Source organism: Papio anubis, chromosome 5 (genome assembly GCF_008728515.1).
Source record: "Papio anubis isolate 15944 chromosome 5, Panubis1.0, whole genome shotgun sequence".
Classification (NCBI taxonomy): domain Eukaryota; kingdom Metazoa; phylum Chordata; class Mammalia; order Primates; family Cercopithecidae; genus Papio; species Papio anubis.
In genome coordinates this window covers 155798186-155816740 of record NC_044980.1, presented here as the reverse complement: position 1 = coordinate 155816740, position 18555 = coordinate 155798186, and the positions used below count along the sequence as shown (strand labels likewise).

General features: G+C 35.3%; 1 non-coding gene across 1 annotated transcript in view; it reads left to right on the top strand.

The window, feature by feature from the left end:
* The window catches only part of LOC101008265, a 76621-nt gene that overhangs the window by 42259 nt on the left and 15807 nt on the right, over positions 1 to 18555 (top strand). Inside the window, exon 3 of the transcript XR_004183886.1 lies at positions 14927 to 15063. This is a non-coding gene — a transcript (uncharacterized LOC101008265). The remainder of the gene's footprint in view (positions 1 to 14926; positions 15064 to 18555) is intronic.

The window sequence follows — 18555 nt, the reverse complement described above, 5'->3', positions numbered from 1 at the left end:
TTCAGCAGATGACTTCTAGTTCCAACTTTTGTGAAGTTGCTGTGGTATCTTAGGCAGCTCACTTAACATTTCTGTGCTTCATTTTCATAAGGCATAATGTCTATCAAATAGAAATCGCTCAAAAATCTTTTTTTCTTCTTCTTTTTGTGAGTGTTGCTCTGTCACTCAGCCTGGAGTGCAGCAGCACGATCGCGGCTCACTGCAACCTCCACCTCCTGCGTTCAAGTGATTCTCCTGCCTCAGCCTCCCTAGTAGTCGGGATTACAGGCACATGCCACCATGCCCGGCTAATTTTTGTATTTTTAGTAAAGATGGGGTTTCACCATGTTGGCCAGACTGGTCTGGAACTCCTGATCTCGGGTGATCCGCCCTCCTTGGCCTCCCTAAGTGCTGAGATTACAGCACTCCCTGAGTGCTGAGCCACCACACCTGGCCTCAAAAAGTATTTGTTTTGATAATCACCTACATACGGGGTTAATGTGAGGGTTGTCGTGGCTGAGATATGTAGAGAGGATAGGGAGTAAGAGTTTGGGCCTGCTGGTGCACCAACACAACTTTGGGCTTATTTAATTTCTTTATGCTTTGGTTACTTAATGATAAAATGAGGAATCTTAAAACAACTGTCACTGGGTCATTATGAAGATTAGAATACATTTTAAGAATATTTATCATGGTGCTAAGTGCATAGAAATTACACTACACATTTTAACTCCCCACCGTTATAAAAGAAACTTTAGATGGGCAAGGACTTTGGAAACAGTGTTGAAAAAGACAGAAGTTTGGACTTGGTTTCAATCCTTGCTTTGGTGAGGTGGTAATCTCATTTCAGTGTCTTTGGGACACAAAAAAATCACATTTCTCTGTGGCAACCTCTGACTCCAGTTTTGTAAGCAATCCAATGGGAAAAAAAGATAAGAATTCAAGAAACCATTAGAAGGCATGTAGAAACTTTCTGAGGTTTAAGACGTAAGTTTAATATTCTAGTTTTCTTTACTGGGACACAGTTCTTTTTTTTTTGCTTCTTTTATTTGTTTATTTATTTATTTATTATTATTATTATACTTTAAGTTCTAGGGTACATGTGCATGACGTGCAGGTTTGTTACATAGGGACACAGTTCTATAACCCTGAATATCTATGACTTTTCACTAAGACATAGAAATCTGAGAGCATGATAGAGGAAAAAAGATGGTGAAAATTAGCTACAAGTTTACACTTATGATCAGAATTTGAAAGATTCAATCTGTGTCTATCTGTATTTACATTTGCTTATAATCCATATCTACTAATTTTAATGTAGAAAAATGACTAATTTCCCTCCTACATGCCACAATTTGTACAGAAATTGGCACTTCGTCACCTTTTAAAAAATATATTACTGTAAAATATGTAGCTGAAAAAAAGGTTATCTTCCACTCTGTAATGTAATTATATAGAATTCAACTTAGATTTGTGAGTTTCTTTCTGTGAAATTATGGGAATCTCTTGGAAGTTTGTGTTTAGATGCTGTATTCCTTACCACTGCTCACTGGTAGATTTTAATGTTCAAGGTCCAGTCAGCATCCTTGAATAGAACTGAATTTTGCTTCCCTTTGTCAATATAGAAATGCTCTTCCAAAAACTGCAATGTATTTACTGGAATATTCAAAACCCACTGGTAATTTATAAATAAATCTACTGGGCAAGAATTCACCTTTTTCTTTATTAGAAGAACTTAAATCCAATTGAGTGAAACCATAGGAGAATTGGATTGAAAGAGCTGATCAGGCTTTGCTGCAAGTATAAAGAAAATGATGTGAAAATGTACGTTCCAAAGAATTTAAAGAAACTGTAATACATTTTTAAATCTTGTCACTATAATATCAATATTGCACATCATAAGACTCTTCATTTCACCTGTGGGCAGTAGATAAATATTCAGGACTGAAATATTTAAAAGTGAAAGGTCGTGTAGTTTAAATTTTATGAGAAGAGATTATATTTCAGGTCTGCTTTCTTAGGACTCTGACAGTGGAATTTTTGAGAAATTCCTCTTCACTCTAAAGCTGAAGGTGGAGCCCTTGTGCTGTGTCCAAGAGACATTCTCAGCATTAACTCTTCCAAACTTGCTTAAGCAGTTAGTTCTGCAGTTCTCAAAAGGACACAATCTAGAAAAAAAAGAAAAAAAGAAAAAAAGTGGCTGTTTTCTAACTCTTGGATTATTACCTTGGATATCTTGTGGCTATATGGGATTTCATAGGACATGGGAAATCAACCAAAAACCCTGTTGAGGTTTGGAGTTTGAGGTTTTTGCAGTGACTTGTGGTTTTGGCTACTTCTGGGGGATGAGAGGAAACTGTCATTGTCCATATCTGTGTGGGATGTTTCTCTAGAAATGTCTCTGCATGGCCTCAGTTTCACCATTTGTAAAATGAGTAGGTTCTCTTCGCTATCCAGATCAGCTTGCTCTTTGAAAGCATGGAACTGTCCATGCTCCAGGTATGAGGGCAAGGGAAGAAAAGAGGTAAAAAACATTAACACACATGAAGTCCCTACTCTGTGTGCCCAGAACTTCACAATTGTGATCTCATTTTCTTTCCAACAAAAACCCTGTGAAGTAGATATTACTAGTACTCTTGTAGATAAAGATGCCTGAGGTCAGTGATATTAATTTCTGCAAAGACACGTATTGAAGAAGCAATAGGACTGGGTTCTGGACCCAGCTTAGTCTAACTCCATTTTGGGGAGTATTGCTACTGTAATCAAAACTTTGTGTACACTTACAACATAAAATATGGAAAATAGTCTTTTTTTTCCCAAAATGAAAGCAGAGTCTTAATTGAAAATAAATAGCATGAATTTGAACAATGTTGAAATATTAGTTTTGACCTATGAGCATAGTGAAAATAATTCACACATTGTTTTGGCAAAGGTGCTGGAGAAGAGGTACTGTCATGCTGGATATGCATGGATATAATCAACAAAATCTAGACTGTAAGCAAACCACAGGATAAAAGGCACCATTTCTTCAACAGCAGCAGCAGCAACAACAACAACAACAACAACAACAACAAAAACAAAATTTATAGGGGAAAAGCAAGAGCTAAAGAGAGAAGGGAAGCCTATACGTTAGAAGAGACCTAGAAGAATATCAACCAATTGTATAAACACATCTTTCCCAGTTTGAAATTTTGAAAGGATTTGCAAATGGCTTTTTCAAACACTTTTATATTTCAGAAAATCTTTAATCTTTTTGGAATTTATCTAGGTGTAAGACAGAAGCAGTTTTCCAAATAGCTATCTAGTTGTCCCAGCCCTCCTTATTGCATCAGTCACCTTTTCCTTGCTGCTTTGAGGTGCCCATAATATAAATTTCTTTGTGCTTTTGGGTTCATTCTTGCACTTTCTTGATTATCTCTTCATGTGCTGTTGCCACACTGTTTTAGTTATTTTGGCTTTGTAATGTTTAATTACTCTTTGGGCTCGTCCCTGTTATACTCCGATTTTTTTTCTAACTCAGATTTTTTTTTCCTAGTACTCTTGTGTGTTTATTATGTCATATAAATCTTGTAGTTAAGATTTCCCTACATTTATAGATTAAGGAGAAATAACATTTCTATTAATGTTGAGTCTTCCTATCTAGGAATATGTTATACTTTGATTTATTTATCATTTTAGATCCCTCAAGAGTATTTAAATCTGTTTGTTATTTAGATCTTGTTAATTATTTACTTACAATATTTATTCTTGGAGATTTACTTTTTATTGCTATTGATTTTTTGGTACTTTATTCCATTATTCATTAGAAGTAGTTATTGTTTTTTGATATTAAAGCCATCAATTTTTGTATATTAAATTTATATCCAGCCTACTTAGTTGTATTCGCTTTTTTTGGTAACAAGTTTTTCATTTGGAATCTTGGATTTTTTCTTACATACAATCATATCATCTTCAAATACTAAACAACTTTACATATTTATGTGCGCCAATTGGAACCTCCGGAACAATGTCAAATAATTGAAGTGAGGGAGGATAGCCCTCTGTTTTTGTTTTACCGAAATTGTTTTCTAATGTTAAGCCATGTCTGCACTTCTGGTTCTACTCCAGTTGGCTATTATGTTAAATTATTTTAATATATTGCTGGATTCATTTTGTTAATGATTTTTTTAATCCTCACAAATGAAACTGATTTATAATTTCCTTTTTATTATACTCTTATTGAGTTTCGTATCAAAATTAGTGTTGCTTCATAAAATGAACTGTGAAGTTTTTCATCTTTTTCTATGTTCTGAAACAATTTATGACAAAGGAATTATCTGTTCCTTGAAGGTTTGGGAAAATATGTCCCTAAAACATGAATGTTTCATAATTATCTTTTTAATTCTTTGTATGGTAAGTAGTTTGTTAAAGTTTTTTACTGATTACAGATTCAATATTCATAAAACATGTTCCAAGACAAGTTTTTATTTTATTTAGAGTTTTTGATTTATTGGCATGAGGCTGTACAGATTGTTTTCTGATAATTTTTCTGGTAATATAAATAAAATGTTATTTTTTCACCCCAATGAATTAATTGGCTAGGCAGTGATTATCAATGGCTGCTACATCACAGAAACAGAAATGGTCAGCTCTTGATGGAAGTTCACAATGTCATCTATGAAGTTGTCTTATCAAATAATGGAATTTGAATCTTATGAAGCATCTAGATGTAACTGCCCATATTCAGCAAATGAAGAATATATAAGAATATATTAAACAGCACTGCAGGATATAATCAACAAAATCCAAACTGTAAGCAAACCACAGGATAAAAGACACCATTTCTTCAACAACAACAACAACAAGAAGAACAAAATTTATAGGGGAAAAGCAAGAGCTAAAGAGAGAAGGGAAAGCTATACATTAGAAGAGACCTGGAAGAATATCAACCAATTGTCATGTATGGATCTTATTTGGATTCTGGTTTAAACAAACCAAGAAAATTATAAGCACTAAAAAATATGAAAACTTAAATATGAACACTGAATCTGTGACGATGATATAGTGCTGTCTTTAAAAAGAGATACTACCTTTTAGTGATACACACGGAATATTTAGAGCTCAAATGGTTTGATGTCTGACATGTGCTTCAAAATAATATAGGCTGCAGGGAGTGGATGGCAGACAGCAATGAACAAAATAAGCCATAGTAATTACTGAAGCTGGTTAATGGGTACATTAAGTTTTATTGTTCTATTCTTTCTATCTTTGTACATATTTGACATTTTTCAAAAATGAAAACCAGAAATACTTTGAATTTCCAGTTACGTTTTCTTTTTCATGATTAATAATGGTTATTCGACCTTTTTTTTTTTCATTTTTTGATAATGGGTTCCAGAAGTAAGTAAGTCTGTTAATTTTTACAAAGAACTAGGCTTCCATTTTATTAGTCTACATTTCTGAAATTTGATTAGTTTTCTATTATTTTCTGATTTTAAAAAATGCATGCCATTCTCCCTTCTTCAGCTTTTTTTTTTTTTTTTTTTTGAGAGGGAGTCTCACTGTCGCCCAGGCTGGAGTGCAATGGCTTGATCTTGGCTCATTGCAACCTCCACCTCAGGGAGTTCTAGCCATTCTCCTGCCTCAGCCTCCTGAGTAGCTGGGACTACAGGCGCCTGCCACCACATCCGGCTCATTTTTGTATTTTTATTAGAGACGAGGTTTCACCATATTGACCAGGCTGGTCTCGAACTCCTGACCTCATGATCCGCCCACTTCGGTCTCCCAAAATGCTGGGATTGCAGGCATGAGCCACCGCGCCCGGCCTCTTCAGCTTCTTTTTAGCTCTATCCTTAGATGCTGTCTGAGAGAGGAGTGAGGTTTGAATTTTTTCCCTGAGCATTTCAGTCCACAATACTGTATCTGATCACTCTCTTTCTTCTACGAGACTGAGGATTAATTTCACGATGCCACACATCTGTATTTACTTTAGTAATCTCTAGTAAGGCAAAATCTTCCTGGATTTTCATTATCACCCCCATTTTTGTTATCTGTGCAGCAGTCTGTACATTGCCAACATCTCGTTGTTAGGATCCCAAAGCTTCCTGATCCTCTGGACCTGCGCTGTTGATCAATAAAGTGTCCTGTGTCTCCTCTCTTCTTTGCATCATGTTTTTTTCTAATTGTGATCGAAACCTGTGTATTCTGTGGGTTCAATGCTCTTAAAAAAAGACTGTATTTTCCTCTTGCCTCCTGCTCAATGTACCTCAAGTAGATGATAGGATTTGTATACTCATTCTGTATTACCTCTTCTAGACCAGAACCCTGTCTTTCTTATAAAAACCCCTGCTCCTTCTGGAAATGCTAATCTCTTTTCCCCATAATGTCCCTACCTTATTGCACTTTCTTTCTTATGACTTCAATGCCTATTATCATGCTTGGCAAATCCAGTTACTGTCCTTCAACATCTGCTCTCTTAATTCCTTGAACTTTTAATGATCTTTTTCCTTTACTTTACCAGCATAGTTTTTAATGTTTAGCGTAGTTTAATTCTAAATTTTCCTTACTTTCTGTTTTTATAATATTTTGTTATGAACACACATGATTTGGAAATATTTGCGAATAAACGCACATATTCCCATCACCTAAATTCTACCATTAAGATTTTATTCTACTTGCTTACCACACAGCTATTCGCCTACCCATTGCTCTATCTATGCATTAAGCCATCATATTCTTTTTTGGATAAATTTCAAAATAAATTGCAGATTTCAGTATATTTCTCTCTACATATTTCATCATGCATATCATTAACTATAGTTCAATATTCATTTACATGTTTATCTATTTATTTATTTTTTTAGATAGAGTGTCGCTCTGTGGCCCAGGCTGGCGTGCAGTGGCACAATTTTGACTCACTGCAACCTCTGCCCGCTGGGTTCAAGCAATTCTCTTGCCTTAGCCTACCTAGTAGCTGGGATTACAGGTGTATACTACCATGCCCAGCTAAGTTTTGTACTTTTAGTAGAGATGGGGTTTTGCCATGTTGACCAACTTGGTCTTGAACTCCTGACCTCAAGTGATCTGCCCACCTCAGCCTCCCAAAGTGGTGGGATTATTGGCATGAGCCACCGCACCTGGCCACAATTTAAAAATTATATGCAATGAAATGCCCAACTCTTAAGTGTGTCTTCACTGAATTTTGACAAATGCATATTGCTGTGTAATCCAAATCCAAATCAAGATATGGAATGTTATCATGATCCCATAACGTTTCCTCATGCCCTGTCCCACTCAATCCATTACATTTCCAGAAGCAAGTATTATTCTGATTTTTTAGTTCTATAGCTTTGCATTTGCTAGAATTTCATATGAATGAAATCAGATAGGTCTTTCTTTCTTGAACTGATATTGCTATGTTTTAAAATTAATTTTATTTAAATAAACTTTTTATTTCAAAATACTTTTAGATTTACAGAAATATTGCAAAGATAGTACAGAGAGTTCTCATATACACCTCACCCAGTTTTTCCTGTTGTTAACATTTTATATTACTGTGGTACATTTGTTACAACTAAGGAACCAACATCAGTACATTACTGTTAACAGATTTCTACACTTTATTTGAATTTTGATAGTTTTGAAAAAATAATGTCCTTTGTCTGTTCCAGGATCCCATCCAAGATATCACTTTACATGTCTCTTTGGCTTCGTCTGGTTTGTGAGAGTTTCTCAGTCTCCTAATTTTTAATAACTTTAATAGCTTTGAGGTCAGTCAGGTTTTTTTGTTGTTGTTGTTGTTTGTAGCATATCCCTTATTTTGGGTTTGAAGTATTTTTTTTTCCATGATTAACATTCAGGAAGGAAAGAAGATCACAGAGATGAAGTGCCATTCTTCTTGTATCATATTAAGATCTGACTGAGGTAGCACTTGTCAGGATCTCCAGTGTAAATTTACCTTTTCTTCCTTTCCATACTGTTGTTCTTTGCAAGCAAGTCACTAAGTGCAGCCTACACTTAAAGGGTGGAGAGTTAAGCTCCTTGATGGGGCAGTGTCTACATAAGTTATTTGAAATTCTGTATGGGAGATCCACTTCTTTTATGGAAAATTTATTTTTCCTTTACCAAATATTAAAAAATTATTAATTTCTGTTATATTATGAGGTAACGGCAAAATGATCTCTACTGCTTGCAAATTATGGCTTCAGTAAGGGTTCAAAAATATGATTAATTTTTGTAAATGTTTTAAGGGCATTTGAAAAGATTATACATGCTTTGTTTCTTAGATATAAGAAACTTATTGTTACTGAAGTATTTTATGAGCTTTTGCAATATTTGATTACTTGATATGTCATTTTAAATTAAGTATATGAAGTCTCAACATTATTATAATGTTCATGAGTGCTTATATTTTTAGTGTTTATTCATTTATATATCTTTACTTTGTGTTATTAGGAGCATAAATTTTCTTTTTCCTGTTTGTTTGCTTTTTGGGTGTAATGTAATTTCTACTAAAATGAAACAGCTTGCTCTAGTTCATTTAATACCTTCTGCCTTGAATTCTATATCTAATATTTGTTTTACCATACTTGCTTTCATTTTGTTTGCACTTATAGGTATACCTTTGTGCATACCTTGTAGTCAACCTTTTTTTCCTTTTATATAGCATATAGCTATATAAAACTTAATTATATATATATTTTCTTATTGGAAGAATATAATTTGGTTACATATATAGTGATTCCTGACACATATAGGGTTATTACTTCCTTCATAGTTAATGCTTCTGTTTACCTATATTTCCTTTTCTTCTTATATTTTACTAAGTAAATTTTTTCCTTATTGTTATTTTATTGTTTTAGATCACATTAATTTTAGTAGTTCCTCTTAAATTTTAATGAATACATTTTAACCTAGTTTTCTAAAACTTTAAAAGTGATTAATACTTATATCTTTCTGAAAACAAGATATAAATATTCTACTACTTTTCTTCTCTTGACATTCTGTATTTTTTTTTTTTGCAATCATGTCTTCAATTTCCAGTACAATATTGATTACCTTTTAAGATAGTGCTTTGTTGTTTTACTTATAAAATATCTTGTGTCAAAGTCTGTTTTCTTTTAATTATCTTAAGTTGCTTATATAATGCCTATTTCCTCTAAAGTCAGTTTTAATGTTTATTTTTATCTTTCTCTTTCATGTTCTTGTTGTCCTCAGATGTCTGGAGTTTGTTTTTTTTTCAAATTTATACATAAAAGACAAAGTTGATTAAAAGACTAGATGGCACGTGAGTCCTCCACAGTTTTGTTTGCTTGTTTAAGAAACAGGACTGTCACAGGATTGGGAGGACTACCTACCAGCTAACTCTTTGTAAATAATGTGTACAGGGGATAGGTTATCTTCTTAGGATGCATGGAGGGTGGGTACCAATCTCATGCTCTCTACTTTTGTCAAATTAAGGATGGCTTTGCTCTGAGTATAGAATAATTTATTGTGGTAACAATATAACAATCGCAATAGTAAACACTTGTTGGGTGTTTCATATAAATTAACTAATACTCTCATAATTCTGTGAGGTGGAGACTATTATTTGATATAACAGATAAGAAGACATGTACCAAGGGCTTTAATTCACTTGTTCTACCTTATGCATTTAATGTGTTAAGGCTGTATAACTATAAATATGAATACCACTAGTCATTCAGGCTCCAGAGGCCATCCTCTTAACTACTGTAATTCTTGCTGCCTTTTACTTGAAGAGGAAAAAAAAATTCATTTCAGTTTTGCACAGAGCGGCCTTTTCCCCTCTGTATGTCTGCACTTAGCTCATTTCTGCTTCATTTCTAGGCCCTATGATTAGGACAGGAAAAATCCTTTTTCAATTCCTCTCCTGTGTGTCCTTCTCTACGCTTGCTACTATCATCAGATCTCCCACTTTGTTTAGAGTAGTGGCATGTAATCAAATTTTCTGCTATAATAGAAATGTTCTGTGGCTGTTCTGTCCAATATGGAAACCACTAGCCACTCGTGTGTTACCATATTGGACAGCCTAGGTTTAGAGAACTGTTTTTCACTGTGTTCTATCTGGTATGCATGTTAAAATCAGCCTGTCTGTACACATGGATGTTGGCTGGAAACTGGCCCACTCGTTAATTACCCTGAGGGCTGCTTTGTGTCCTGCTGCTCCTTCTAGTTCTTGTTAACTCTAACCTTGGAGTTTTGTTGTATCACCACTGGGAAAAGTGGCTCTGCAGTGCCCCTCTCTTTTGTTTCTCTTTGATTGTCTCTCTTACTTGGACTCTTCTGTCAATCTTTTTCTGTTTGCTCTCTGCTTTTCAGAAATTTCTTCAAAGTTTGGCTCACTGATGAAATGATTTTCTATTTTCCAGAGTTTGATAGTGTTTAAAAAAATGTGTGTTTTGGTATTTCCCTCAGATTTTAGGAAGGAAATAAAGGCATGTACATGTGATTATTTTATGATTTTGAGTCAGAGAGTTAATGTGCTTTCAATGATTTTACATAATAAGTAATGTAATGGATGAACAACTATAACAAAAGTACTTTCTCTTTTCTGGAGCCGCTAAGAAATTATTGTTCTTATTTAATATTTCAGAGTAGAAGAAATGGTCTTTGTACCATGGGTAACTGTAAGCTATTTGGACCTCTTTTACATGAATATAAGCAAGGACATTTTAATTTATATAATCTTTGCTCATTTGTAAATAATAGATAGTCCTCTTTTCCTCTCTCCCTTTATCCTTCACCTCTTCCTGTTTCCTTTCTCTGGCTGGTGCAGATAAGAAGTTCAAGTATATTGGTGAGCAAACTTTCTCTTATCAGTTTTTTTTTTTTTTTTTGGTTTATATAAACATTGTAGTATTTGTGAAGACTTATTGCCATTTCATTTTATTTTATTTTTTGGCTTATTCACAATGAGGCTATTGGTCACTCAAATAAAGGATGTGTTTCTGGAGGGACAGCAATAATATTTCTGAATTGCAATAGGAAGTTAAGAGGCTGCACAGCAGATGATATCATAATGCCTCCTACTCATACAACATTCTGATATGGGGATATGTGATGTTCATGATGTTTCAAACATTTATTAAGTTTGCAGAGTGTCATGATCATACTGTTCTTGGAGTGGGTGCAAGAGAGTAATTTTACTTTTGAATCATAGTGTAACAATGAAGCCTTTTAAAGACAAGGCATGAGAATAGTAGGTGCTATTTTGGCTCTGAACAAAAATATTCCAGTGAACTCTATCTGCTTCCATCACGAAGGCACCTGGTGAGAAACACCTGCTGCTCCCCTCTTCTATCATTAAGGAACTTGATGTCAGGAAATAAAACTCTTCCACTGACACGTTCTGAAAAGAGAGGTTACAAAATGTCATATGTTGAGAAGACTTTGATTTTGAGATGATAGCTTAGATCCACTGTGCTTTTCCTCCTCAGGATAAGTGTGTCAATATTTTTAATGACATTGGTCATGGATATTATTTTATAGGATCTCCTGTCAGCAACAGACATTATTAATATTTTGGTCAATATTCTTTCAAAATATTTTCCATGCTGTATGTAAGTATATATATACTTTTACAATACTATAACCATACCAAACATACTAATTTAGGACATGTAAATTCATGTACATTTCTTCATGTTGTTAAATATTCTTCTGCAACATCATTTTATTTTATTTTTTTTGAGATGATGTCTCGCTTTGTCACCCAGGCAGGATTGCAGTGGCACTACCTTGGCTCACTGCAACCTCTGCCTTCCGTGTTCAAGTGATTCTCCTGTCTCAGCCTCCTGAGTAGCTGGGACTACAGGCATGTGCCACCATGCCCAGCTAATTTTTGGTAGTTTTAGTAGAGACAGGGTTTCACCATGTTGGCCAGGATAGTCTCGATCTCTTGACCTTGTGATCTGCTCAGCTAGGCCTCACAAAGTGCTGGGATTACAGGCATGAGCCACTGTGCCCGGCCAACGTAATTTTAAATGGCTACAGTGTTCTAATGAATAAATGTGCTGTGTTTAACATCTCATTATTAAACAATCACAAATAGTGCTATGATGAACACATCTGGATAGTTATTTTTGACAATATCATTGATTATTTCCTTAGAGTGAGGTTTCTCAACCTGGCACTATTGGGGAAGGATGTTTATTGGCATTTGGGGATGGATAATTATTTGTTGTAGAGGACCATCCTGTGCACTGCAGAGCGTTTAGCAACATCCCTGGCCTCTACGCACTAGATGTCAGAAGCATCCCTACCCTGGTGGTGACAGCCAAAACTGTCTCAAGACATTGCCAAATGTCCTTGGAAGCCAAAATCTTCCCCCATTGAGAACCAGTGCTACAGAGTAAATTATTTAAAAAAGAATTCTCACACAAATCATATGCACAGATTTAATTTTAAAAAAATCTATGTGGGTTTTATTTTCACTTTAAATAAAGTAATAGAAAGTTATAAAGAGACAACTTTAAATTTGTGGAAAATGTTTTTCCTAAACCAAGGGTGTCCAATCTTTTGCTTCCCTGGGCCACATTGGAAGAAGAATTGTCTTTGGCCACACATAAAATCCGCTAACATTAACAATCACAAACAATCTTACAATGTTTTAAGAAAGTTTACCAATTTGTATTGGGTTGCATTCAAAGCTGTCCTGGGTCACATGCAGCCCACAGGCTGCAGGTTGGACAAACTTGCAAACCTTTCCTACCAAAGTTCTTAAGGTATAGTGTACCTGGTGATAAATACAGGTGGGGTCCTATTTTATTGTTAGCTACAGAAAAATCTTTCTTTAAGTGATAAAGCTCACAGATATGGAATGAGAGAAGACTCAGCTCTCAAACTGCTTATCTTTTTGACTACATAATATTTCATAATTTCAGATTCTGTAACCACATTACACATTTTTTTACACCTAATGTTTTCCTTTTCTAAGCAGTAAATAGACTGATTAAGTGTTTGGATTTGGAATCAGTCAAAGTAAGATTCTGATATGATATCTTACCAGTTTGTAACTAGTTAATGCTGGGCTGCTTTAATCCTCAGTTTCTGTAACTGTAGGATGGGAATAAGGTTAACTATCCAGAGTGGTTGGAAAAATTAAAAGTCAACTGTTTTAAGGCTCTTGACAATGCTTAGCATCCAGAGAACACTCACAATAGTATCCAACCCCTCCAAATTGAAAGAATAATAATTAATTTCCTCAAATTAATTTTGTGTCGCTATGCTCTCTAAGGAGGCATTTTAGCAGTAAAAGTTGTCTCAAAAGTTTTGCCTGGTTGAATAGATTAAGTTGTAATATTTTAGGGGTGTAACTTTTATAATTGTGTAAGAGACCGCACGATAGTTACTTCTTAATGAGTCATTTGGAACAGGAACCCATTGGATGTGGGAGAAAAATACTAGAAATTTGATTTTCTATGTGTTTTAAATGTCATGTTTTAATTTCTATTTTTATATTGGTTAATATTAGTAAAATGGTGTGATGTATGTGACTTTGTGACTGCTTGCTCAGAATTTCTTTATTGCTGGTGTGTGAGAGCGACATCTGTTTTGGAGACCACTGACCGAAGGTAGTTTTTTTGTTGTCGTTTCTGTGATTTGGGAGAGAGAAAAGGAGTTGTAAATCTCACTGACTGTCAGAATCCCCACAATTCACTGTGTGTTTTTTCAACATTATTATGCTTAAAGTTTCATTATTCTTGCAGTTTTCAATCACAGCAGAGGTATATTTTAAATGTTCCCACCCCAGTTGTTCTCTCAAGATTGACTGAAGAGGGGAGCAGGATGCAGCATTTGCCTAAGTCACAGATAGCACCTAGGAAGATTTTATTTCTCTCTGTTTTAGAAATGTAAAATAAAACACAAGATTCTTTCTCTTTTGAAAAATATAAGCTAGCTATCGAGTGACAACAATGGCCAAATTAACTCTCGTCCTAGTCCGTCTCTCCATTCCTCCTTTGAAATAAGAATACCTTGAAGAAATGGAGACATTCTGTGATGGAAGGCATATACGATGATACCAGGTTTTAGAAGCTGGTGGAAGAGAGTGGGTTGTGTGTGTGTGTGTATGTTTGTGCACACTCGGTCATGTTTTAATAGGGGACCCAGTATTCACTGTGTTCCTGGTGTCTGACAGGCTCTTTATACTGGACACTTACCATCCAATTTCACCTTCACACAGGCAAGATAAGAGAGATGAGAATCTCCTGTCCTTCTCTTGTAAACATTTTTTGTCAAATAAAGAAAGAATAGGTGGGAAGTTAAGGTCCTATTGTATCCACATTGACTTCACCCCTGCCCCTGCTACCTTAGTGTTCCACTTCACAGACTTATTGCTATTTTATACTTCCAGAAATTTCTATGTACATAAGGAAAAAAATATGTATATACTCTTTTCACAAGTGAGAATCATAGCATGCAAATGGAAATCATGTGAGAGCTATTGCTATTCAAACTATTTTTCTTCATTTTGCAATACATTGGGATAATTTCCATATCAATATATATAGATTTACCTCATTCTTTCTAGATCCTCATGACATTCCACTGCATGGATTTACTATAATTAATTTAGCTACTTCCTTATTCAACACTGTAATATCATCTGTATGCATCTCTGAACACTTATCTAGGGTTAAATTTATAAAAATGGGAATTACTGTTTCAAAATGTATGCATGTTTAAAATTTAGATTCAACAACAAGAGTGCATCAATGTATCCTCCCATATGTGAGACATTTTTTCTCAAATTCTCATATTGTTTAAATTTTAAGGTAAAAATAGCATTTAATTTTTGCCTTAATTTATTATTCTTGAAAAATGAGTGAGATTGAGCATCTCTTTGTAAGCCTATTTGCATGTGCATCTCCTGGAAATAAGTGGTTTTGTAATCATTATCAAGAAGGCCCTTCTATTGTACTGGTTGCATCTCTGTTTTTGTTCTTAGGGTCGCTAAAGAAGCCAGAGTGGAGGCTGCAAGGAATATGGATTTAAATGAATTTTGGCTGTACCATCAAGCAGTCTGATCACTGAGGAAATATCAAAAGCTTCACCCGAGTGACTCATCACCCAAATTCAACAGAGGTAATAGAATAACTTACATTGCTCAACCTTTTGGCTATTTAGTTGGCTGTGTGAGATCAATGGTGCCCACGTTCTCTGCTGGATTTTGCTTTGGGAAAGAGATTTATTGGTTAGATCTCACATTACAATGCCGTCAGTGTCTCTGGGACCCGATTCCCAATACTCAGAAGCATAGAACAAAATTATTTAACATCTTGGCCTCAGGTAACAATATCTACTTCATTGAGTTGGATCAGGCATCAAATTCTGTGGGGATATACTATTGTCCACTGCATGAGCTCTCCTTCATCTTGTTTCATTATTTTCTGAGACTTTGGTTTGTATTGGATAGTGAAAAGCTTGTGGCTAGAGATAAACCCAAGTGGCAATTTTAGGAGACATGTGAAATAAAAATGTGACTGGTCATGCATATGGATTATTAGATGTATAATGTATAATATAGCTTTCTATATGTAGTGTTACCTAGATTGGGCACATGTGCTATTATTATGCTTTTAAAATGTATTGCTTTTTTCATGAAGTTCAGATGGTCTGACTAGTTTATATTCTCTAAACATTTCTTGTTTTACTATTTCGTCAGCTTCTACTCTTAAAATTCACTGCATGGTCTCTACAGACAAGAAGCAAAAGTTCTGCACTGCTACAGCTTTCCGTTAAAAGACAGAGCATCCACATTTTCTCTCATTTTACTCTGAGATGGCCAGTCTGTTTTGTAGTCTCCCACATGCACTTTTCTTCTCTCAAAGACATTTCCAAGTTTAATATTATATTTTAAAAAAGTCTAGAATCATGCAGGCTTTAAAAGAAATACCAGGAATTAAAAACAAGAAATAACTCCCATATAGAGCCATTTACCACATCTATCTAACAATTACAGCAATGCCTTAGCTAGTTAAATTATTGCAGAATTGCTAATATCATCTACTTTTCAAAAGCATTAAATAAAATTGTTTAGAAGTAATGTCATTTATTTAAAAAATTGGGCAGAATAAGGAATATATGTCTTTATATTGGTATAAGATGATTAAATATTTTTTATGGAAAATGAGACATTTCAAAGATTAATCTTAACAGGGAAGTCTTTTCCTATGTAAATATTTTATCATTTTACACTGTATAATATTGGAGATTTTCTGATAATTTGTGGTTTTGAAAATTATGGGGTCTTAGAATTTATTCATTTGAAGATCTTTTAGCTTTTATTATGAGGGTACACTGACCAAAACAAATTATATGTCTCATGTTATTCTTCGTAGTGCATTTAGTCTGGTCAAATGGAATCATGTACCTCCGAAATAATAGTGAAAGAAAGCTACAAAAGAAGAAATTGCATGTAATTGTAGTAAAGGATAAGCGTTTACTGAATAGACAGAAAATACCAAAGATATACTTGCTCTCTGTGCCTGTGTAATCAGTGATGCGTTAGTAATATTATTTTGTATAAAAAGACTTTTTAAAATGTATTACATTTTTCTGTACTGAAGAGCATAAAACAATCGAGAGTGACCTGTAATTCTTGCCAGAAAGAGACTTTGACATTGGATAGGATCACTTTTACAGTCTGTTCATTTATCCAACAAGCATGTATTGAAGGTAGGTTTCTTGTATGGACACTGCTAGGTACAGAATTTGGGGTGTGTACATTAGTGGTAAAAAGTTCATGTTAGTGTATGTTAGTGGTGAAAAGATCAGTAATCATTGCACAGGGTATGGAGAGCAATCTTTTTTTTAACTTTTTAAAAATTATACTGTAAGTTCTGGGATATATGTACAGAATGTGCAGATTTGTTACAGAGGTATATACATGCCATGGTGGTTTGCTGCACCCATCAACCCGTCATCTACATTAGGTGTTTCTCCTAATGCTATCCCTCCCCTAGCTCCCCCACCCCATGACAGGCCCTGGTGTGTGATGTTCCCCTTCCTGTGTCTATGTGTTCTCATTGTTCAGCTACCACTTATGAATGAGAATACGCGGTGTTTGACAGTAAGTGATAATATAAAGAAGAATGAGAAGTAGTCATCAAAGGTAAAAATGATGTAGTAATCACTGCTGATTTTAGCAGGGTGTTTACTAATTTCCCATCATTAGTGAAGGACTTGACCGTCCATTGTGAATATTATGTCATCCTCTCCTCCCAACATCCAACTGGCCCTTTTTCCTTGTCTTATAACCTACTGTGCAGCTTATAGATGGAAAGATGCTTTCCAAGATTTGTAATCCCTTTCTCTGTGCTAGGGTGAGCAGGTCTCAGCCAATCAGTGCAAGGAATGCCCTTGCCCCAGGCAATGGTTCAAGAATGGGACTTTGTGAATGTGAATGGGAAGAGATATTTCTCATGTGAATGGGAAGAGCCATTCACATCTGGACTACAGGCCATGAGAGGTTTTCTGAGAATGACTGGAAAAGCTCTCTCACTATTTTGGGAGAACTTTTTGAAGTGATCATTTTGTTCATTTCTTTGCTTTGGATGAAGAAGCTCCTTGTACCTGTGAGGGAAAGCAAGCCTGCTGACTCCACAGAAGGCTGAACAGAGGGAGAAAAAAAGAAAACAGTTCTTGAATCTGTGGCTTAGTCACTGAAATCAAACCCAGCCTGAAGACTCTCTTTTCTCTGGACTTTGAGATTAGTGGGCCAGTAATACACTTTTGTTGCTTATGCTAGTCTGAGTTATGTTTTCTCTTTTGTTCAACTAGTCTGAATTATACCCAGAAGTTATCTCTTCCATCTTCATAATGATTCTGTGAAATTGATGTTATTACTGTTATCATTTTAGAGGTAAGGAAACTGAAGTCTTAAGGTTAGATCACTTGTCCTGAACCACAGTGGCACAAAGTGGCATAAAGCCAGGACTTTACCTGCACAGTTCAATCCAACGACCACATTCCGAAGCACTGTATTCTACAGCTTCACATGCTTTGTTGATCCAGAGACAATGTCAGTCAACTTAAAAATGTAGAAAACTTATCACTATGGTGGAAGCATTTGATCTGGCCTGTAGTTAGAACTTAAATGAACAAGAGATGCAGCTGAATCAATAGCTTTAGAGTAGAGGAGGTAAAGTAGCTGAGGCTGGCATCTCATCTCTGTGTAGTTCCTTAAGGGGGTGATAGGAGATGGGACCCATAGGAAAGCCTGGGGGGTCCCACAGAGTTTAGAAGACAAAGATTGAGATCAGAGAGGCATGGCAAAATTAGATGGAGGAGGTTAATAAAAGGAGGAGTCCCTGAATGGGAATGGTCAAACAATGGAGGAATCACAAACATTGAGGCTGGTGCCCACCTACCTGTAGTTTTTGAGATAATGGGATGGTGGGGTGAGGGATGGGTTACAAAAGAAAATGATCACCAGGATCTGCATACACTTAGGAGTTCAGTATCATCACAATCAGGGAAGAGCCATGTTTCAGTGTAGGAGAGAAGGTAGAGGAAGTATTGCCGGAAGGACTGAGTCAAAATGTGTGTATAAAGGTTCAAAAAAGCACAGTGAAG